Source organism: Sebastes fasciatus, chromosome 19, assembly GCF_043250625.1.
Source record: "Sebastes fasciatus isolate fSebFas1 chromosome 19, fSebFas1.pri, whole genome shotgun sequence".
Taxonomy (NCBI): domain Eukaryota; kingdom Metazoa; phylum Chordata; class Actinopteri; order Perciformes; family Sebastidae; genus Sebastes; species Sebastes fasciatus.
This window is the reverse complement of record NC_133813.1, coordinates 22,282,777-22,303,276: the sequence shown is the minus strand read 5'-3', so window position 1 is coordinate 22,303,276 and position 20,500 is coordinate 22,282,777. Positions and strand designations below refer to the sequence as shown.

General features: G+C 40.0%; 1 protein-coding gene across 1 annotated transcript in view; it reads left to right on the top strand.

The window, feature by feature from the left end:
* The window catches only part of unc5cb (unc-5 netrin receptor Cb), a 212,526-nt gene that overhangs the window by 12,950 nt on the left and 179,076 nt on the right, over positions 1 to 20,500 (top strand). Inside the window, exon 2 of the mRNA XM_074618094.1 lies at positions 13,272 to 13,344. The gene's annotated coding sequence lies outside the window, so the exon portion shown is untranslated. The remainder of the gene's footprint in view (positions 1 to 13,271; positions 13,345 to 20,500) is intronic.

The following is a 20,500-nucleotide window of genomic DNA, read 5'->3' as shown; positions in this document are numbered from 1 at the left end:
GATCCAGATATAGAAAAGTGTGGGTGTGTGTTTGCGACTTCATCCACTGCAAAGAAATAAATTAAGCGATAACATTTGCTAGGTGAGGCACTTATAAAGACTGAAAAGATTAATTGATACAGACATAAGTGGAAAAAAAATGGAGCTGAATGGTTTTCTCCTGCAATAGTGATAATGCTGCAACATTTCTGCACTCCTGAGCAAAATCATTCGGGATTTCTTAACCAAGGTTGGAGCTCATGAATCTGCAGTGGCTTGTGTTTTTTTAAAGTGAAATACATTCATAGAATGTGGACGAACCAGAAGTATATTCACAATCATTTCATGAAAGTAGTCCTGCAAATTCACAGGTTTTCTTGGCTATTTGTCTAGATAAAACCACACTGACATCAACAGGGTATCATGCTTGGTTAAAATATGGGCATCCAAAAAAGAGGAAAATATGGATACATTTCCATACAGAATAATCACTAACCTCTGCAGCTCAATGAAGTTTTACCACTCATCAACCCATTTTCCGGCAGCAGTTGCTTTCAGAAAATAAGCTCGGATAAAGGCTCTCTATGCAGCCTGCAGAGCAGCTAACAGCAGACAGACAAAGTGTGGGAAGTTGAACATCTAAACATCTTAAGGCCCAGATATTAAAGGGATAGTCTGGGTCTCTTAAAGTTGGGTTGTAAGAGGTACTTATCCATAGTCAGTGTAGGCAATCACCTATAGATGATGGTTGGCAAGCCCCCAGCAGTCAGACAGCCCTTTCCGACAAGAGACTGAAGCTGTTGTATCCATCTATGCTCTCGCCAAAGCCGCCTGACTCCAATAACCCAATAACACAAACAAACTAAACCGATCAAGGCAGCGGTAGACCAGCTACTCCTGTGTTTTGCAATGTAAAATTACAGTTTTTTTCAACGGAGTCTGGTTGCTTTGGCGAGAACATGGATAACGTCTTCAGTTCCCTGTCGGAAACATTGACTGTATAGCTGTCTCACGGCAAGGTAAACCAGCGAAAATATTCTAAATACAGCCTACACTTGAACGGATATTGATTTTTCTTTTTTAGGTGGGCCTTTCTTTTAGGTGGCTAAAATACGTTTTGTTGCAGGCCCGGTCCACAGCAGTACATTACTTTGGTTCTGTGGGGTAACTCCTGTCTGCTTCTCCAAACTAAGGGCATGCTGACTGTCATCTACTGTAGGTAATACACTGACTATGGACCTCATACAATCCCACTTCAAAACACCCGAACTATCCCTTTAATTCCACACAACTCTTTAAAAGATGATTATATGTCAGGACTGTATAGGATATGCCAGAGATTGCCATAGATCAATTAATGCAGCCTTATAGAGAGTGTCTCAAGATTACTTATCTTATGATTTGATGCCATATAAAAATAAATTGAATTGAAATGAAATAGCGAAACTCGTAAGATAGAGATGGAAACAGTGGCTGACATGGTTGGCATCAGGGTAGATTTTTGTTGAAATTAAATTCTGTCCATGAAAATCATAAACAGAATAGCTGACAAGCATAACCTTGGCAGAGTCCAACATCCACTAAAAATCCTCTCTTAGGTACAAACAGAGCTGTTGCTACACAGACCAAATCAATGCAGCTCCTGAAGCATTCTCCAAAGGACATATGGGGGTCATAGTGTAGTTATACCCTACAGCAAGTCCACAAAACCTACGGACTAGATGGACAAACTGCCATGAACCCTAAAGTAATTGCTTAAGTAAAAGCAAGAATACTCAACCATGCTTTAAAACACAGACTTGCAGTGAAACAACCAAGAGCGGTTTGGTGATTTTCAACCAGGACAACTCCTGGAAAGAGAGAAATTGGTCACTTTCGGGATATTTAGAGGAATTCATGGATTGCTCTGTGTAGACAACAGTCAAGAGTCAAAGCAGTGCTTTTGGGGCATAGACTGTATATAAGAAGTGGACGTAGTCACCGTAACGTCATCTATTGATTTGCAGACTGCCGTTTTGAAGCCTTGAGTTCAGCATTTTGGTCGTCACCATCTTGGTTATTTTCAACCAGAAGTAACACGAGAGGGTGGAGATAAGTACAACCGAATGCTGAATAAGACATTTTTAGGCGACCAAAAAGGTTATAATTAACTTTCATGTAATAAAAACATACTGTGAAAGGGTTAAAGTTATAGCGATTGAGACCATGAACTCATGTTTACAATGTTTACTGATAAATCAAGTGAGAAGTAGGCTCATTTTCTCATAGACTTCTATACAATCGGACTTCTTTTTGCAACCAGAGGAGTCGCCCCCTGCTGGCTATTAGGAAGAATGCAAGTTCTTCCGCATTGGCTTCACTTTTTAGAACCAGAGTTGCCCACTGTTTTTGGGTGAGAGACACAGTTCCCAAACACATCTGATGCCAAATGTAAAACTGGACAAAACAAGGCTGGATACCATAAGAATATATTTTCTTTCAGCTCAACAGTAGCTCACATCCTTGAGACATTTTAGAAATTAGACTAGATCGCAAATATTAGAGAAAGACGTGATTGACTATCTACAGTACGCTCCAAGCCACAATGCATTTTTGCACAAATCAAATTTTGTTGTCAGAGTGGTGTGATGTGGATATGGCTTCAGGCTGTTGTCGAGTGTGAAAGTGTGGCTGCGGCAATTTCTGATGTGAGTATGTAATCAAAACATTATGTGACTGGCATGCTGTAATTAAGCAATAATACATGCGACCATGTAAATGAGTGTACATGATCTGAATTTGAATGTGGTCTGTGTGTACCATGACTATTCTCTGCAATGTGGCCCTATTTACACTTATTATACATAAATGTTCTCACGACAATTTTAACAGATTTATCTTGTCTAATAATTAGGTAACTTGCCATGAGATACAGCAGGAAAAAACAGGCTTATTTCCAAAGCCCCGCATAAACTAACAAGTAGCCTATCAAGAGTGTAATTGGATGTGATTTTGGATGTACAATAGGACCGCCTGAATTACCTGGTTCACCCACATTAGCTCTTCTTTTCTCTGTTTAAAAATCACAGATGAGGCAGTTTCCACTTATACTGTAGAAGGCAGATGCTTGTCAAGGAGGCTAAGATCGGAGTCTCTTGACCTCCACAAATTACACCCATGTCTTGCCATTGTGCAGCAGCACACTTCTTATAGTGTTCACTTGAATAGCAGACCATTTCTTCTTGCAAAATTAAAGATTTCTAGTCACTCCGGACCTATGACAAAATAAATGCACAGCCCGTTTAGCCTCGACTTCTGCAAATGCCTCTATAAAGTTTTTGAATTTCTGGTCCAATTTTTCGTCTTACATAACAAATAACTGAATGCCAAAGTATCTTTTAAGAATATAAATATTGCGATATTAATTTAGTGTGGAATCTGCATCCTGTTATGTAAATGAAGCTGGAGGTTTATCCAAGATTACTTACGTTATACAAAACAACTATAGCCTAAAGGACCACCCGATGCTTTCTACTTTCTTGGCTGGAAAAGGCTCTGACAGTAAGACTGTACTCACTGTGATTTCCAGTTCATTTTCTCCCATTATGAATCACTGTGCTCTGAACACTAGTTCAAGCCTTTGTCTTTTGCGTTAGCAGAAGCAAGATGCAGGTTTTCCTTCACGCTGTTTAGTGTAAAAAATATTCCCTCAATGCATGAATTGTGGAAATGAAACCTGCCACATACTGTATTTATTAGAAAATGAGCCTTGCAACGATGATGATTATGCCATTCTTAAAAGATTTAGAGCACATTTGCATTGAAAAGTCTGACAGCAGCCGGCTAACATTTTCTCACTTATGTTATTAATGAGTCACACATGGATCCTGGCCTATAATAAATACTGCACAGATCCCAGAGAGCAACCCCCGGACCTCAAGTTTCAAAGGGAGCTACACATTATACACATACAATACAGTCTGTTACGTAATATTGCCTCTTTGATCTCTGGTGGTGCACACCAGATCCTGTGAACTGTGAATGTTAATGCGTTATATGTCAAAGGTGTTGACATACTCCTCCACAGGAGGACATCTCTCATCACCCCATCTATCTCTCCTCAACAGAGGAAAAGACCCACAAAGCTTTGTCAGCAGAATAATGAGGTGCCACAGGTAGTTTCCTTTCCCCTGCAGCAAAGCAGATTTAAACACCTCCGCAGCACGTCTCTAATGTTCAGCTCAAATGGAAGCTGAAGCCTATGACAAGTGTCTGAAAACAAATATGATGATGGATAGACAACCCATCCCACTATCATGTTTTTTTGTTCTGCTAAAGCCAATAATGTGGAGCGCTATCAGGTCTCGGCGAGACTTCACAAGGAGAAAACTCCCCTGTGCCTTATGAAACTCGTATATCAGAGGTAATAGATTGCAAAACTTGCCTGCATGGGTTAGCTTGTCCTTTGTTTACACTATGACATTATTAAAAAAACTAAATCCTACCTGGACGTCCTTGAGAATTACAAATTTTTTTGGACATTACCATCTTAGTTAATCTATAACTCACCTAATGGGTGGACAAATTTGCATGCATAGATATAGGTGCAACACACACATTTACGGTGTTAGGGAAGTGGCAGGTAGAGCTGTTGATCAGTACCTCGGATGAGAGTAATAGATCCGTTTAGCGTTAATCAATGTCGCTCACAGGCTCATTGAGCAGTGCACTCAGCATCCTGCTTTTGTGTCAGAGAGCCTTTTAATCTAATTGGACATTAAACTCCTGTCATTATTCCTCATGCTCCGAGACTTATTTATGGCTCTCCTGCTTGCTTGTCTTTTCCTTTTCATTACAGCATGCCAGTCTACATCAGCAAACTCATTAAAGGAAATGAATCAAAGGAGAAAGGTGATGTGTGGCTGAAAAGTGTAATTTAATAAATGTGTGTTGGGGCTGCAGTGCTCAGCACATCATTCATGTTGTTTACGGGCTGTAATGTGTTAGCAGGTGAGGGCACTTTAATAATAAAGGCCTCTCACAAAGGCAAACATCAGCGCTGCATTTTAATACATGGACCTGCGGGGACTGACAGGATTATCAATGCTGAATGCAGTCAGCAGGAATGTTGTGGTGAATGTGGTTCACAAATAGGAAGTCCAGGTTTCTCAGTCTCACTCAGTCTGAATCAATCAAATGACGTACTGACAAACCCACACAAAAAAATAGAATTGTACACTCTTAGCCCTCTCATCAGCCTTGTTTTCACTAATACAACTCTAAAATCCCACTGTACGCTACGTTCACAACAGCAGACAAACAAAGTTAGCGACTAGCTGGTGAACACAGTGGGGCATTTAGCAGCCAGATTTATTTTCCTCAGGAGTTGGTGGAGACCAGAACAGAGATAGAAGGAGAGAGAATATTGGATTTATATTTGCCAGGCGGCCATAAACATGATTTGAAATGATCGCTTATGTTGCTCCGTGTCTGCTGGATGTAACATGTAGGCTAACTTTATTACTTATTTATTAAGTTGATAACATGTCAGTAGTCGTGTTTCCGTTCACATATTTTCAAGCGCATCCTGAAGTATTGCATTAGAAAAGCTGTGTGGATACAGCTAAATTCAAGAAAACTTCCTCAATCACGAACAAAAAGTTTTTATGCTCACTTGAGGGGATTTTTGGCCTCTGTTGAAACAGAGTTGATGCGCTAAATGGGATATGGAAATGCCTTTGCCGAATAAATTCTGACGTAGCAAATATTTAACTCACATGACTGATCTGCTGTTTCTGCTGTTGGTGTCTTCCCAGATATTGCCATAATGTGCGAATGCTTGTCTTCCTCTCAGGACAACATGAATCATGGCCAATACTAGCTGACATGAAAGAACAATTCAAACTTGTCCAATTCAACAAATTCTGAAGACCTCTCTCCATTTTCTCTCGTATAAGGATAGATGGCCAAGCCGACTTGTTTTGTTTCCGGTTCGCAACCTAGTTCTACTCTATTTATTGGCGGATTACAGGCGTAGCCTATAGCACCACCTTCTGACCAAACTACGCTGTAGCCAAGTTTATGTGCTCCAAACCAGTTGATGGAAACGCGCCTAATTTGCATTTCTTTTTTGCGACATTTCAAAATAATTTGCTTAAAATTTGCCTGACAATTGAATGGGAACACGGCTTATGTTGTGTTTACAGCTAGTTCTGCTGGCCCTCAAGTGGCAAAAAGCTGCTATAAAGTCATTATATGCAGAATTGTACATGATTTATAGCATCTTAAAATTTTTTCGCATGTCATATTTTTTGTAATCCTGGTGGAAATCGGTCTAGTCCTGTTGCTTTCATCTCAGTGTCCTCAGGTAGTGGGTGCGTTGGTGTCCACCACAGTGTGGTCGTAAATTTTCAAGTTGTACTCACAGTAACTTTAAGGTGGCAATATGTGTAGGGGGCATCTGGCCCTTGGTTGTAGGTCTTTTACGGACACAATATATTGTTTTAAAGCTGAGGCAGATGAGGCAATGTGCTGAGGAAGAAAGTGACAATTGAACGGCTTGAGGGTCTTAGGAGACTCCCCAGTCATTACCGTGTGCATAGCAGCCGGAGAACACCTCTTCATGGGTGTTTAAGCAAGCACTTTAAATGGAAATGTACTTGACACGTTAAGAGATGTAATCATTGGGTATTTGAATTTGACTCAGTTCTCCCCTAAATGTCTCTCTGTAACTCCCTATCTCCCACTCTTGTCATTCTCTGATGCTTTCTCACCTTTTTCTGTGTTTCTTTCCTGTTCACTTTATTTCTCCCTGTCTCACCACCCACTCATTTCCCATTTTGAATTACTTGTGTTCTCCACCGCATCCTTTCATTTTATGAGCTGTTAGTGTTGTTCTTGATCTGTGTTCATTTCTGAACCGCGGTCAGAGGATGTGGAGGGTTGCGTCTTTTATAGTTCGAAGGACTGAGGTTATTTATTGGAAACGACTAGACTGTAGCTTCTTCTAGCTAAATGTGGCTATTTTTCTATTTTATGACCTGAAATATGGAGTGTTTTTGTGCTTCAAGGCAAGCTTGTTTCTTGCTTTTCATAAAATACCTAGGGCACGTTCAGAAATTGCAGATGAATAGAAGAAAATAAACAAGTGGAACATTTGAAGATCCCTGCATTTTGAGGCAAAAAATCCTATCATCAGATGTGCTCATAATGTCACTGCCGTCTAATTCAAGTGAGGTTCATGTTTGAACTTCAGTTTACTGCACAAAATGGTGCTCCACATGATTTGAATATATGATTTTTTGGAAATGTTCACCTCAGATCATAGTCGTCTTTTACGGTGTTTATTTACTTTCTTTCTTTACAGCAATCGAATGCAGCTGCATCTCTCTCGTCCTTCATCACAATCTGTTCACTCATTACAACAATTACAGCCTGTGAACATTTCATTAACCTAATATGTCTTGGCTGTGGCATACAGCATTATTGTGCTGAGCCCACTGTTTTCATCACACTCTCATTGCACTAACCCCTCCCCCTCCCGCCAACCTCTCCCCGTGCTGTCAGCTGAAAAGCAGCAAAATTAATTGTGTGTTTGTCCGATGCCTTCTTCACAAATTAACTTATGAGAGTTACCTTGTATGGCCACTAAAGATGGCATTGATTTAGATTTGTTCTGCATAGTATCAGTTCCCAGTTTTTGCACTGTGTGCTTTTTGTGTTTAAACAAAGAACACATTGTGTATTAACCTTTTTTTCTGATATTTTGGGTATGATGTACTAAAGGGGAAGCTGTCTTTTGCAGTTTAATTTGGAAGAAAAGAAACAGGGAGGATGTGGTTAGAGGACAAGTGGTTTGTAATCAAAATGCGAGTGGGAAACAAAGCCATGCGAAGAGTCTTGAAAAACAGAATGGGACACACTTCCTGTCTGCCTTAGAACTAAGCGTTTGAAGCTGGACATGCACTTCCCTGCTCTGTGTTTGCTGCCTTTTATTCCCTGCCGACCACAACCATGCAGCGGTGAATGGTGTTGAGAGCTGCTCCTTTGTTCTTTTCCCGTGTTGGCCTGTCATTTGGACTTGGCTTTGCCAGGAACAGTCTGTTCTGCATTAACTGCTTGAGAGGTCAAACCAGCTTGATCATTAGCCTTCACAAGGAGCTCAGTCTCCCGCCCACATCTGTTACACTCCAATGATTTTCATATTTCGGTGCTTTTTCCCCCCAAATTTCTTCCTCTTTTTTTGGTTCTTTTTCATTTTGCTTCTCCAAAAATTCATGGCTGTGGTATTGTATATGTCATTTTAAAAAAAAATGGCTACACAGCTGTTTTTGCTATAATAGTTTTTTATTGCAAGGAGGAAAATATCTTCCAAAAATGTAGATTTTATCTATAAGAAAAATGCTTTCAGTCAAATTGCAGAAAACTGTATCTTCTTTGCAGCAGTAAAAGTAATTAAATATAACATTATATTTTACACACACAGTGTAACGATAAATTATCTTGATTAATGCTATTATCATCATTTCCGTCACAAATTCATAAATCTAACAATATGGCTAACAGCCGGCTATTTTCTCCTCCTCCCTGGAAATGGAGCCTGCTCGCTCTGCTCCCTGTGCATGGTCAATCATATACACTTTGCATGGGAAATTAATTCCATTATTAAACATGCTGCACTTCAGAAATTTCAATTACCAACGGCAGCATGAGGAGAGAGAAAGTAATGCATGCCTACCCTAATGCATGAATATTGTATTAGGCCAAGAGAGTAATCATGGCCGATAGCTGCAGAAGTCAAGTGTCTAGAGGTCCATTTATATACATGACTTCTGGCCAGATGGCCACCACAGACAACAGGTTCATTTATGACGTCTACTTATGCAGCCATCAAGGATTGAAATGTATTAAGGTGGTCAAGAGTGTGACAACCGAGAGCTCCAAAACAAAAATGGCCACTCTGCTTAATAGGGTTAAGAGGTATAATGGTAAATGCTACATGAGTGGGCAGCTCTGTTGCACCTGAATTAAAACTGCTGACCTGTCTGCTTGTTATAGCAGGAATTTTGTGATACAGAGCAACATTTTGTTTCCACAACCACACCGCCTGTTATCATGAAGTAAATTCAATTCTCTTTCAGAACACAAAGTGTTGAAATAAATGCTCAAGGTTTTTTCAGATGTCTTTTGGGAAATCGGCAAAGCATAAACACAAGGGAACAAAGTGGCGTGTTTTGACCCCGTAGAGGACAAACACTTACTACTGTTAATTTCCTCGCTTGCCTTTTCCTCGTGTTTTGCGGACTTGAGCACTCTTTCCAGTTGGGTAAAATGTCCCTTGTTGCCATCGAGCCATGAGTCTGAGAGGAAAAAAGGTCAAAGCAATTTATATGTGACACATAGAGTTTGATCGCTTTGTCATCGCCTCGGGGGCCAAACCTGCCGCTCTCATAAGTACGCACCATACACACACACACACACACACACACACACACACACACACACACACACACACACACACACACACACACACACACACACACACACACACACACACACACACACACACAGACTCACACACACACCGAGGCGTTCACACAGATGTGTGCACGCGTGCATGCACAACACAGACACACACACACATGCACGATCATTACAACCGCCATCTGCATGAGAATGTGAGGAAACATTTTCTGGTTGCATGCCTTCGATGTGTCTTTGTGTTGTGTGTGAAACAAGGCAAAAGCATCATGGCGCAGAGGTTAAATAAAGGACTCATTTAAGATTTTAGATTATTCAGCACATAGATTTCACTCCAATGATCAATTTATTTTGTAAAATGCTTCATTGTTTAAGGCAATTATTGACAGACAAACAAGTTCAAAATATTTTGCCATTTGCAATATAAATTTTAACATCATCTAATGACCCACCAGAGATAACAGATGTCACATATGACAGACGACTGGAAAAAAACCCCATTTCTATTAAATGTTATATTATCTATTATATTAATCTGGCGAGAATCTGGCCTCAGCTGTTAAAGGAAACGATTTGACATCATGTCATACCTGCCTTACCTTTTAAAACATATGACATCAGTTCTACATGATGAAGTCATAAATAAGAATAAAATGTGTGGAATAATTTTATGATGTATCTCTGTATCTATGATATTCAACAACATGTTTAGATTTAGACAGAGGCAAATTTAAGATGTTTTATTATTGTAATGTTACTAAGAAGTGAGCATCAGCTGATGAACAGTGTCATTTTTGGTCTCTGTTAATTTGAAACATGCTTTAAAATGACATGCCAAATTAATTGAGTGTATCTCTGCAACTACAAGGTCTATTTGAATAATCTTGGTATCGTAATAAAGGTAACACTTGTGAGATTTCTGCAGAGATGTAAGCATCAGTATACAGTATATCTTACTGGGTATATGTAAATGAAGATGGAACACAGCATAAATTTAATTTCCGCCTAACAAAACTATACACTTTTAGAGTGAATATCCCTTTGGAATGATGCAGTTGCAGCCCAAAACATCTAGCAACCCATATCACAACATCTAAACATTACCTGTGCAAAGCCTGATGCTAATAACGTGAAACGGAGCAAAGTTGGAGAGGTTTTAGCAGAGGCATGTTACAGCGGAATCTTCAAATTTGGGTACATTTGGGTACCATCTGTGCCAATCAATCAGACATCTATATTCAAACAAAACCATAACCCGTTGGTCTATTTGACCAGCTCATGCCTGAATTGAACAATAATGCCAACACCCTTAGGCTGAGTGCAGTACCTTGATTAATCCACTAGATGGAGACATAGACTTTATCACAAAGATTTAGGACAGGCTGTTCAATGCTGGAGGAAGACAGAGTGTAAACATTCCTCCATGCCGTGCAAATGAATACAGAATGCTGGAATCAACTAAAAAATGATCCAGAGACATCGGACTAGCCATTACATCGTTGATGTGCCCTTGAACAAAACTTTTGATCACAAAACAGCAAAGGCATATTTTATGGTCATAGCTGTATTAAGTGATTTTTTTTTTTATTCTCTTCTTTGGCTGCTGGTTCAGTGAGTTTTGGTCGTAGAGTGACGAGACTCGTACAGTTGGAATTTGTGGATTCTCAGCTTTCATAAAGACAATGCATATCGTTTGTTTGTGCAGCTAGCACCACTATGCGCGCATGCACTGTAAGCGTGTTTTTGCTGTGTGCTCATTTAGTTGCTTGGTGATGGAATTGAGTTTTGTTTTGGTAAAATTAATTATCCTGAGCATTTAGCCGACCTTTTTCCCGTTATGTGGATGTGCATGACGAATATGTTGCTAGCTGTTTGTTGCGATGTGTGCAACTGTGACGCTCGGGTTCAACACTAGAAAGCCTGCTATCTATCGGTGTTAAACTATTTTGAAGGACTTGCAATTAGGTAGTTATTAAAACCTTTTTCAAACTATCTCTATATCAACAGGAACAATAGATGTGGACTTCTATAACTCAATACACTGAAATGTCAAGATAATGGAAGGCAGAAAAAAAATGAAGACCTCAGATAGGATGGTGGCCATAGTATGTCTGCTGCAAGTGTACTGTAACAGATGAAATTGTCCAGATGTGTCATTATTTATTGTACACATCTGCTCGGGTTACAGGCAACGAGGACAAGATGGGTGAGTGGGAAAGACCGGGAGGCAGTCGCTGCCTCCATGAATACCCATCATTCCAGTTCCACAGTGATTTATGGAGAGTCTTGCCAAAGCAGGGGACAAATGACCTTCACACATAGTTATCAGAGGAAGATATCAGTGGACAGGGATTTCCGTATCACATCCCTCTTCGCCCTCAGGACCCCCAGTCCAGACTCTGTGTGTTTGTCTGTGTGCAGGTGTGTATGTGTGTGTGTGTTGTTGACTAAAACTGACATTGAGCTGGTCCTCGGGACAGAGGAGCACTGCTGGTTGCATTCCATGTGTGTGAGTCTGTCTTTGTGGGAATGCCAGACCAAGTGTTTATGTTGTGACAACTACAGAGAAGAGTCTCTGCATAGCCAGCACGATGTGGAAGTCCGACTGGCTTTGCAAAGTAGATATGAAGTCCTCTGCAATGAAAAATAATGACCAATCAAATCATTATCACGCGATCCCACTAAAACTCAAAACATTGCTATTATCATGTTGTACAGAATCCTATTTATTAAAAGATGAGTTCACCCAAAACACAAACATTTCTATTCTCACTTTACCCGGTGGTATCTAAATAATTTTTTCTGCTAAAATGTTGAGTTATCTGGAGAGTTTTGCCACAACCCCAACACAATGGAAATGAAATGAAATGGAATGGTATGTGCAGCTCAAAGCATTAGAAACTACATACAAAATCTATGAGCAGTTCTATTCAGCGTAAAAACCTTGAAGTGGAAGTCTGTTCAAATGGAGGTCTGTGCACCCACAGGTACCATTTATTGAAGGACCATATATAATGTACCACTCTCTGTTTATCTTACATTTCTAATTAAAATATCAAAGTTCTTGTCGTAAATTTTTTCCTACATGTGACCTTTTTTTATTCCGCCGCCAGCTGTGTGTAACTGGCGGCATGTTTGGGCTGCTGGTGTCTTCTTGGACAGAAACTCTGGTTTGTGTGTCAGTCTGTCGCTTAGTGACCCTGCTGGTTCTTGGCGTAGGAGTGCATGCTGTTTCCCTCCTGACTCCAGATGTTGTATGTCATCACCTGCTATAGCCAGTCCAGGCAATTTGACTTTTTCGAAAAATGTTTTCATTCCTTTTTCTTTTTTTTTCTTTTTTCAAAGACGGGCACTAGTCAAGGCTATGCTGGTAATATTTTATAAATATAATCTATATTCTGCCCAAATGTAAGCCTATCATTAAAGTATGTGAACATTTTATGTATCGTCAACAAGAAATAATACTCTGATTCTCTTATTGAAGGCTCATTTGGATTTCAACTTGCTATTTTATAGATTATCACTTATACCATTAAATCAAATATATGTCATTTGACCCAGAATTAACATAGTACAATGTGTTGTTTCTCACTGTGTCAAATTACATTTCTTATACATTTCCAAAGGGTACAAATTCCATTCTAGGTACCCCACTTTTACCTTCATTATACGACATTGCGTGAAGTTGTATGCTGATGACATTACTTTATCTACCCTTAAGTCCTCAATAGACCAATCTGTAAGCCGGTGCATTACCTGTAATAGTCTCATAGCAAGTATGCAAATAAACATGATGAACATAACTTAACATGAGCCACTTTCTTTTTCACCAGCTATTCCACTGATGAAACTACAGATACGCTAGGAGGGATGAGGATGCTTGAAGGTACCTGGCAGAGTTTTCAGGTAAACAAAGTTTCTGTTTATATTCAATATAACTCACCAACATGCATTGTATTCATCCTTTAGGCCTAAAAAATCATTTCATAAAACATTTGGAACACTTTTAAAATGTTGAAACTTGCATCCTCTACATCTTTGTTTACTTGCTAGCAGTCTTCTTTTTCCCTGCCTTTGCTGGCACATTGCTACATTTCTGCATTATCGCCACTTGTACATCAGTGGAATAGTGTGAAACCATTGGCAGGATTGTGTGTTACATCACTCTTGTGTCCGTTTGCATGCATTGCTTAATATCTCCCCTAGTGGTCAAAAACTCCAGAGGGGACCTTTAAATTAGATCTAAACTCAAACTGCTGATACACTTTTAATCAGAATATATTGTAAAAAGTCAAAAAAGTACTCAGGTGTACACAGAAACCAAGGTCTATAGTTGCTTGTTGTATGTAGATAATCAGAACTCAAAGCCGTTTCACGTCCGAAAAATATGAACGAAAATTTCTGAGAAATGGTTTTGTGGGTTCTTATGCTTGCACACACCTGTGGAATATTTGTTTGGGGGGAAAAAATATTCAGACGGACCTCGATTTCAGCGGATTTCCACCTGCAGAAATATATGTTTGACCAATGAAATCCATTGTTTCAACTGATTGCCATCATTCTGCATGATAATTAGCCATGTGCCTCTGTTTGTTGCAGGGAGAGTGTGTATTTTCGGAGCAATAGGGCTTTAGAAGAATGGGCGCTTGTTTTCAGGGTAACAGACTGTCGGAGAAATGGGCTTTTTTTGGGTCCCATGGGACATTTTTCTCACCGTAGGTGTTTCGGAATAACAATTTTCCGTCCCCTTCTCAACACCCAATAATGTACGACAAACACTACCACCTTAACAACAAAATAAAGGACAATATATGGCTTGATATCGCCCAGCAGCTGGGATACGATGAAGATGATAATGTAGCTGATATGCACCTGCTAACATTATAGTGGAGTGGACACGGCACTATTTAGGAGGAAACTTATTGGGCCTCATTGACCAATATGGAATACGACTATGTGGATAATTCACAACGTACCCGGTGTGCATATTCAAATTTGAATGTGATTTTCCGCATTCCTGCACTATATTTTCGCATCGCACTGGTGTGAAAACTGCCCATGTGTTCGTGAGAATAAAAGGTGCTGTATGTGAACACAAAAGGCAATAATGGTTACATTTAGTTTAATCTAAATGTTTCTAAATTCTTACATGACACCACAGCATCTATACTTGCTTTTTGTTAAGTAGCCAACCAAATTTTAAATACATGGCCGAAACAAATTTGTTAGAATAGATAGAATATGTAGCAACGTTTTTACACTAATTGTGTGATCTGTTTCCTGGTCCAGATTTCCTTAGCGTAGTCCCCATGAGGACTGCCTGGGCTTCCCCATTCAGGTGATGCAAAGCCTGGCACTAACTCAACTTCTGTCTCTAGACGTCTCTAATATTTTTTCAATCTTTATAACTGCATTAAACGGTGCTGGAAACCTGTGTGTCCCATTTGTCAGGCCTTTTTACCGGAGGCTCCTGATGCTCCAGTCCACAGATCACGAACCCAATTAAAGCAGGCAATTTGTGTTAAATTTATTATGCCAGGGCTGCGCTGCCATTGGCTCAGAGCTCGTCAGGCCTCACCTTTATCACCTTTAGTAGTGCAGCCTGGTCCCTCAGAGGTCTGTGGTCATTTTTGTTATTGTTCCTTTGATTTATTTCCCTCATAGCTCAGAATGTGGCCAGAGACTGCCCCCACTGCCCACTGAGAGTAAAATAAACTACTGCTCCATTATGAGCTCTCTTATCCTCTGATGACAGTATTATGAAGGAGGAAGATATACTGACTTATTCAACTGTAGAAACTTGCTCTAAGCTCATCTAATAGCAAAATTTAAAAGCCAGTGGAAGAGGACACAAGATACGCGATAAATTTTTACCTCAGTTACTATAAAGTAAGTACTGTCATTAATATATCAGCCATTAAATATTCATCCCATTATACCTTTACCATGAATTTCCACAAAGTATACATTAATCACACTGCATGTGTATGCATTTATTTTACTGGTAACTTCACATGTAATGGGCCAGTGTTTGGTCTGAAATGAACACATTAAGAGTAATTTTTCACATTCCCTTTGATTGCCATAGGAAAGCTTTAGAGGCAGTGCTCGGAAGCAATCTCATGAATACAAGAGTTATTTAACAAATACTAAAACAGTCTGCAGCCCAGGAGGGGAGGAGACTGTGGCATTGTTTCAATTCAAGCCTGTCAGTCTGACTGATGACTTCTGGGCCTCACATCATCCCTCTCTTTCTTTTCATTGTATTTATGATTTGAAGTAGAGGAATTACAACACTGAAGGTCTGCGGAGTCTCCTGCATTTATTTAAAAATCCTCCTTTCACTGTCAACTGCAGGCAGATACTTTTTTTTTTCCCCTCTGAAGGACATATGCATTTAAACAAATAGAAAAACACATGAAAGAACGTTTTAATCAATTTTTGTATTTGCGTATGCTTTATATAACTGCCAAACATTTCAAAGCACACCACAGTGTTTGAGATCTGTTCCTTACCCTTCAGGCAGCTACTCATGCATTTTGATGCATTTCAGTAAAGATACTGCATGAAAAGCAAAGATTTGACGATGAACTTAATTTATCTGAATTTTATTTTCTCAGTGTGACCATGCATTGGTTTGAAAGGTTTTCAAGTGTATTGAAATCACATTCCTGCAAGTTTTGACATCTCAGAATTGGCTGCTGACCAGCATGTATGGTAATGGTGACCCCCTTAAAAAAAAAGACAATATTAAAGTTATGATATACTGTAAATAGTATGCCTATAATACTGTATAAACATAGTAACGGTGATGCATGGTTGGGATACACCTTTCACGACAATCTCTCATCAGCATTTTTAACATTTCCAACAAAAACACAACTTTCACAACAATAAAACTGAGTACATTGTCCATTATGATGGATTTCCGAACTCAAACTAGTTCCAGCAAGTGAATTTTATTAATGTAAAGAAATTAACTGATGCCAAGGACTGCCTGGAAAATTGGAAAAATGCATTAATCTATCAAAAACATTGTGACATGCCGTTGGAAATTGGATATTGCATATGCAATTTATTATAGATGTGCTAAAACACTGGTATGGTCCTTTAACTCCTTTAAACATGTTAACACGCTCGCTCATATTTTTTCTTATCCTTCAAATAAAATGCCCGAAAATAATGTTATGCATTTAATCTTTGCCTTTTATCAAGACTTATCATCAGTCACACCTACACTCTCCCCAAAGTCGGTCCGTCCCATGACAGAAACATGGCACATTATGCCGTGCTCTTTAATTTCTCCCCAGACAACATTAATGGGATGTGATGGTCCATCGAGTTCTTGTCCTTCTAATTGTCACCTCTCTGGTCCCTCCTTCAAGCGCTACTGTCTGTCACTTATTCTTCTGCCTGGAGGAATCCATTCAAGAAGTGATTAATTGGTCTAGGTAAAGAACTTTATATGCTAGACTAATATGAATTCATAGTGAAAAGAAACCACCAAACAGCAAAAATACTGCAGGCCAATGTGTTTTTCTTCCTCTCAAGCAAGAGTAGATAGAAAGCCAAGTTTGCCACCACCTAGAAATGTAATGCAAATCAGAGCAATCCCCAAAGTCGCAGGGGAGGCATGTTTCTATACAGAGGTGTCAAATAAATGATCACACATGAGCAAACACATTTACTTTTTTATTGGCAAAATAAATAGAAGATGTTAAGTCATTTTAACATACGCAAACACGCACGCACGTACGCGCATTCACACCGACATGTGTGTGCACCCAGCCGTTCACACACACACGCAGACTGAGGCATTGCATTAAGGGAGAGAGAGACCCATCTGGGTAGCCCGTGCGAGTGTAGCACTCAGCGGACCCTGATTTCATTATCTCAGCGTGTTCTCCGTGACCCGGAGAAAAGTGACATCTGATTTACCTCAAGATCAATTTGTATGTAAATCAGTGAGAAACTGGAGGGCAATGGAGGGGTGGCGTAACAAAAGCTGTTTTTTGAGTCTGCGAGCAGGTTTGTGAGTTTGGCCGACGCAGCGGTCCCCACGGAGACGCTAATAGAGCTCATTTAAGTAATAGGACCCTTTGGTCCACAGGGCAGAGTCTCTAAAGACAACCCTGCACCAACCATACTGTCACATTACATTCAAGACCAGCATGCTAGTTTAAAATTCACGTTATTTGCCATTTAATGCTCACACAATTGCAAGGACTCTGCATGTCAGTACATTACTGAAAGCCACAGAGGTGCATCTCAAAGTGCAGAACAACATTGTGACCTTCTCATAAAAATGGATGACATCAGAGAGAGGTCACATGCTAATCACTCCAATGTCCTGCCAACCGGTTGTTGCAGCGAACCAGACTGTGCATGTGGCCGTAAAATATTGAGAGAACACATTATATCTTCGGGTGATGAATGCCTCTGCCTCACAGATATTTCGATCAATTTCCTCGTCTTTGATTTGAAACCCGATGCAGGCTTTTCCTGAACTTTAATGGATCACATAAGAGGTGTCAGTCGTCGCCTGGAGGCTTCTCCGCCACCTGCCGACAGAGCTGCATTAGCTTGTATTTTCCTTCCCGGTTCATACTGATGTGACGCTGTTATGTGACAACATCAGTCTATGACATTTTAATACTTTGGCATGAAATCTGTGGCAGATATAGCTCTCTTGACTTCAGTAGGTGCTCACAAGCTTGTTGGAAGTTAGGGTGCTGTTTTCCCCTTTTCTTCATCGCTGCTAAGATGTCATGCGTTTTTTTCTGAAATCTGTCACTTAAATCCTTAATGTGATGTGTTATAAAACTGACATTTGTGATGAGGTAAAGTGCGTCTTTGGTCTTGTAGAAGGGTCAGGTGGGGCACTTATGTGTGCAGGTGATTAATGGTTAACCTATAAGAAGTGATCTCTGTTGACTGACACAGCAGGAGACCAGTAGGAGAAACTAACTGCAGCAACTCAACAGGGGCATTTAGTTTGACTGTGGGTGTAGTGTGAAAACATCATTATTGTCTGTGTTCTGAAAGGTTGTACGAGGTTCAACTTGCTGAGTTTGAAACTGTCAGACAATAGAGTGCTACAGGAATGAGTCCTAAAACCCAGAAATGAGTTAGCATTTTAGCACTTCCAGTTCCCTCGTCTGGAAGTCAATCTTAAGAGATTTGAACGTTTTGTTCTACGACATAAAATACATCAGTAAATACCCCACTTGTGAATTTTGAATCCTTTGTGTCTTAAAAAAGGCGGTTGCTAACAAGTGGCTAAATGAGACTACTAAACGTCATCACGCCACCTCGTCCGCCTCCTTGTGTATACTCGCGTTCATGCGACTGTGTCGTAGTTTGTTTATAGCCTAACGTTAGCTTTTTACTACCGGCAATTGCTTTCACACTTCAAAAATCATAAAAGTGGTGTTCATTTGTGAAGATTATCTTGCTGAACAAAATAGTATCATAAACGTTTGTTTGCCACAGAGCTTATTTTCTGCAATAATCCAAAACCCAATGGAAAAATCCCATTGGCTCTTTGTCGAGGGAACCCAGGGTGATGCTAACTTCCTGGTTGGCCTACAAAAAGCACTCTATTACAGAGTATCATACAAACTATAACTGGCTGAAAATGTATTATCTGTATTTATTACACTTTTTACACATGGACACGTGCACACACGCACACATCCGCCTTGAAATTGTCATATCAAATATGAGCTCAGGACCGCCCCGCAAAATTGCATCTATAAATTATGTTGAAGGTAGTTTCATTTTATCTGCAAAGCGAAATGGTCTCGCTGGCCAATCAAAGTCTGCCAATCCCAGGGACACAGTCGTATAAAAGCTCTTTCTATTATTAAATGGGTATATCATCTCTGGCCGCCGACACTGACAGTTTAGATGACAATGGCTGCATCACTCACAACACACCTTTAATTTCTAAGTGAAGACGAGTTTGCTTACTGTCAACCAACGGTGATGGAGCTTTGTGATGTTTTCAGAATGGAAGTTGGTTGGCTTTAGTAACCAAGCTGTGCATGGTTTATATTCATAGTATTATTCTCTGAGTTAGTCTTATTCATCATTAGCTGATCAAACCTACAGCCGCTGTGCACTGAGAGGATGTTAAAGAGCACCAGGAGGCTGTTAAGAGGATAACGTTATGGTTGGGTGATTATTTTTTTCTCCAGCATCTCATTTAATTCATCTCAAAGCTTTTTGATGCATTTGAATATATCTACTTTACCATATATATACTGCAGTACACCTCAGTGTAGGCCCTAAATGAAGCACTGCCTTCCCTCTACCGTTGTATTAGTCTGTTCTGTAGAGCTTTACAGAACACAGGCATGGTGGACCGTGTCCTCCTCAGGCCATTTAACTCCTCAGGTACCACTCACTCTGCTCGGCCCAGGGGACGTACCGGTGCTCCATGGCTGCCCTCGGCTGAAAGGAGCATACTGTCGCAACACACGAACAATGAAAGGGCTGAAAGCTGATGATGACCTATTTCACTTTATATCTTCCATAAATTACCCCATTAACATCTCTGTAACAGCACCAGTAAAGGCAGAGGATTCAACAGCTACTTCTCAGGACTGAGCGAGCGCACAGGTTATGGCCCATCACGCAGCGGCTGGGACCACCTCTGCGTATACTCTCTCTCTTCATTTTTAGTATCTGCTTCCCTGGTTGAGAGAGTGTGCGGTAGCTGTGTGTGTGGTGAAATGAAACGACTCTCCGTCTGAAACGGATGGACGTTATTAACACAAGCCAAATAGAACCGGGTTCAACAGAGAGGGGTTTTGTCCGGTTTGCGCCGTAAAAGTCACACACTGTACTTATGACGAAGAGATTTATTGAGGTTCAAAGTGAGATGAAATAGGTTTAGAAGTGAAGAAAAATGTTATTATCAGTATATGAAACAAAGAGTTGAGAGCGGTTGCCATTTACAGTAAAGTAAATATTTGAAAATATAATTATGGGATTTGTTTGACTCACAAAGATTAAGAAAACATAAAGATCTTATTACTCATATTTTAAAGCTGGAGGT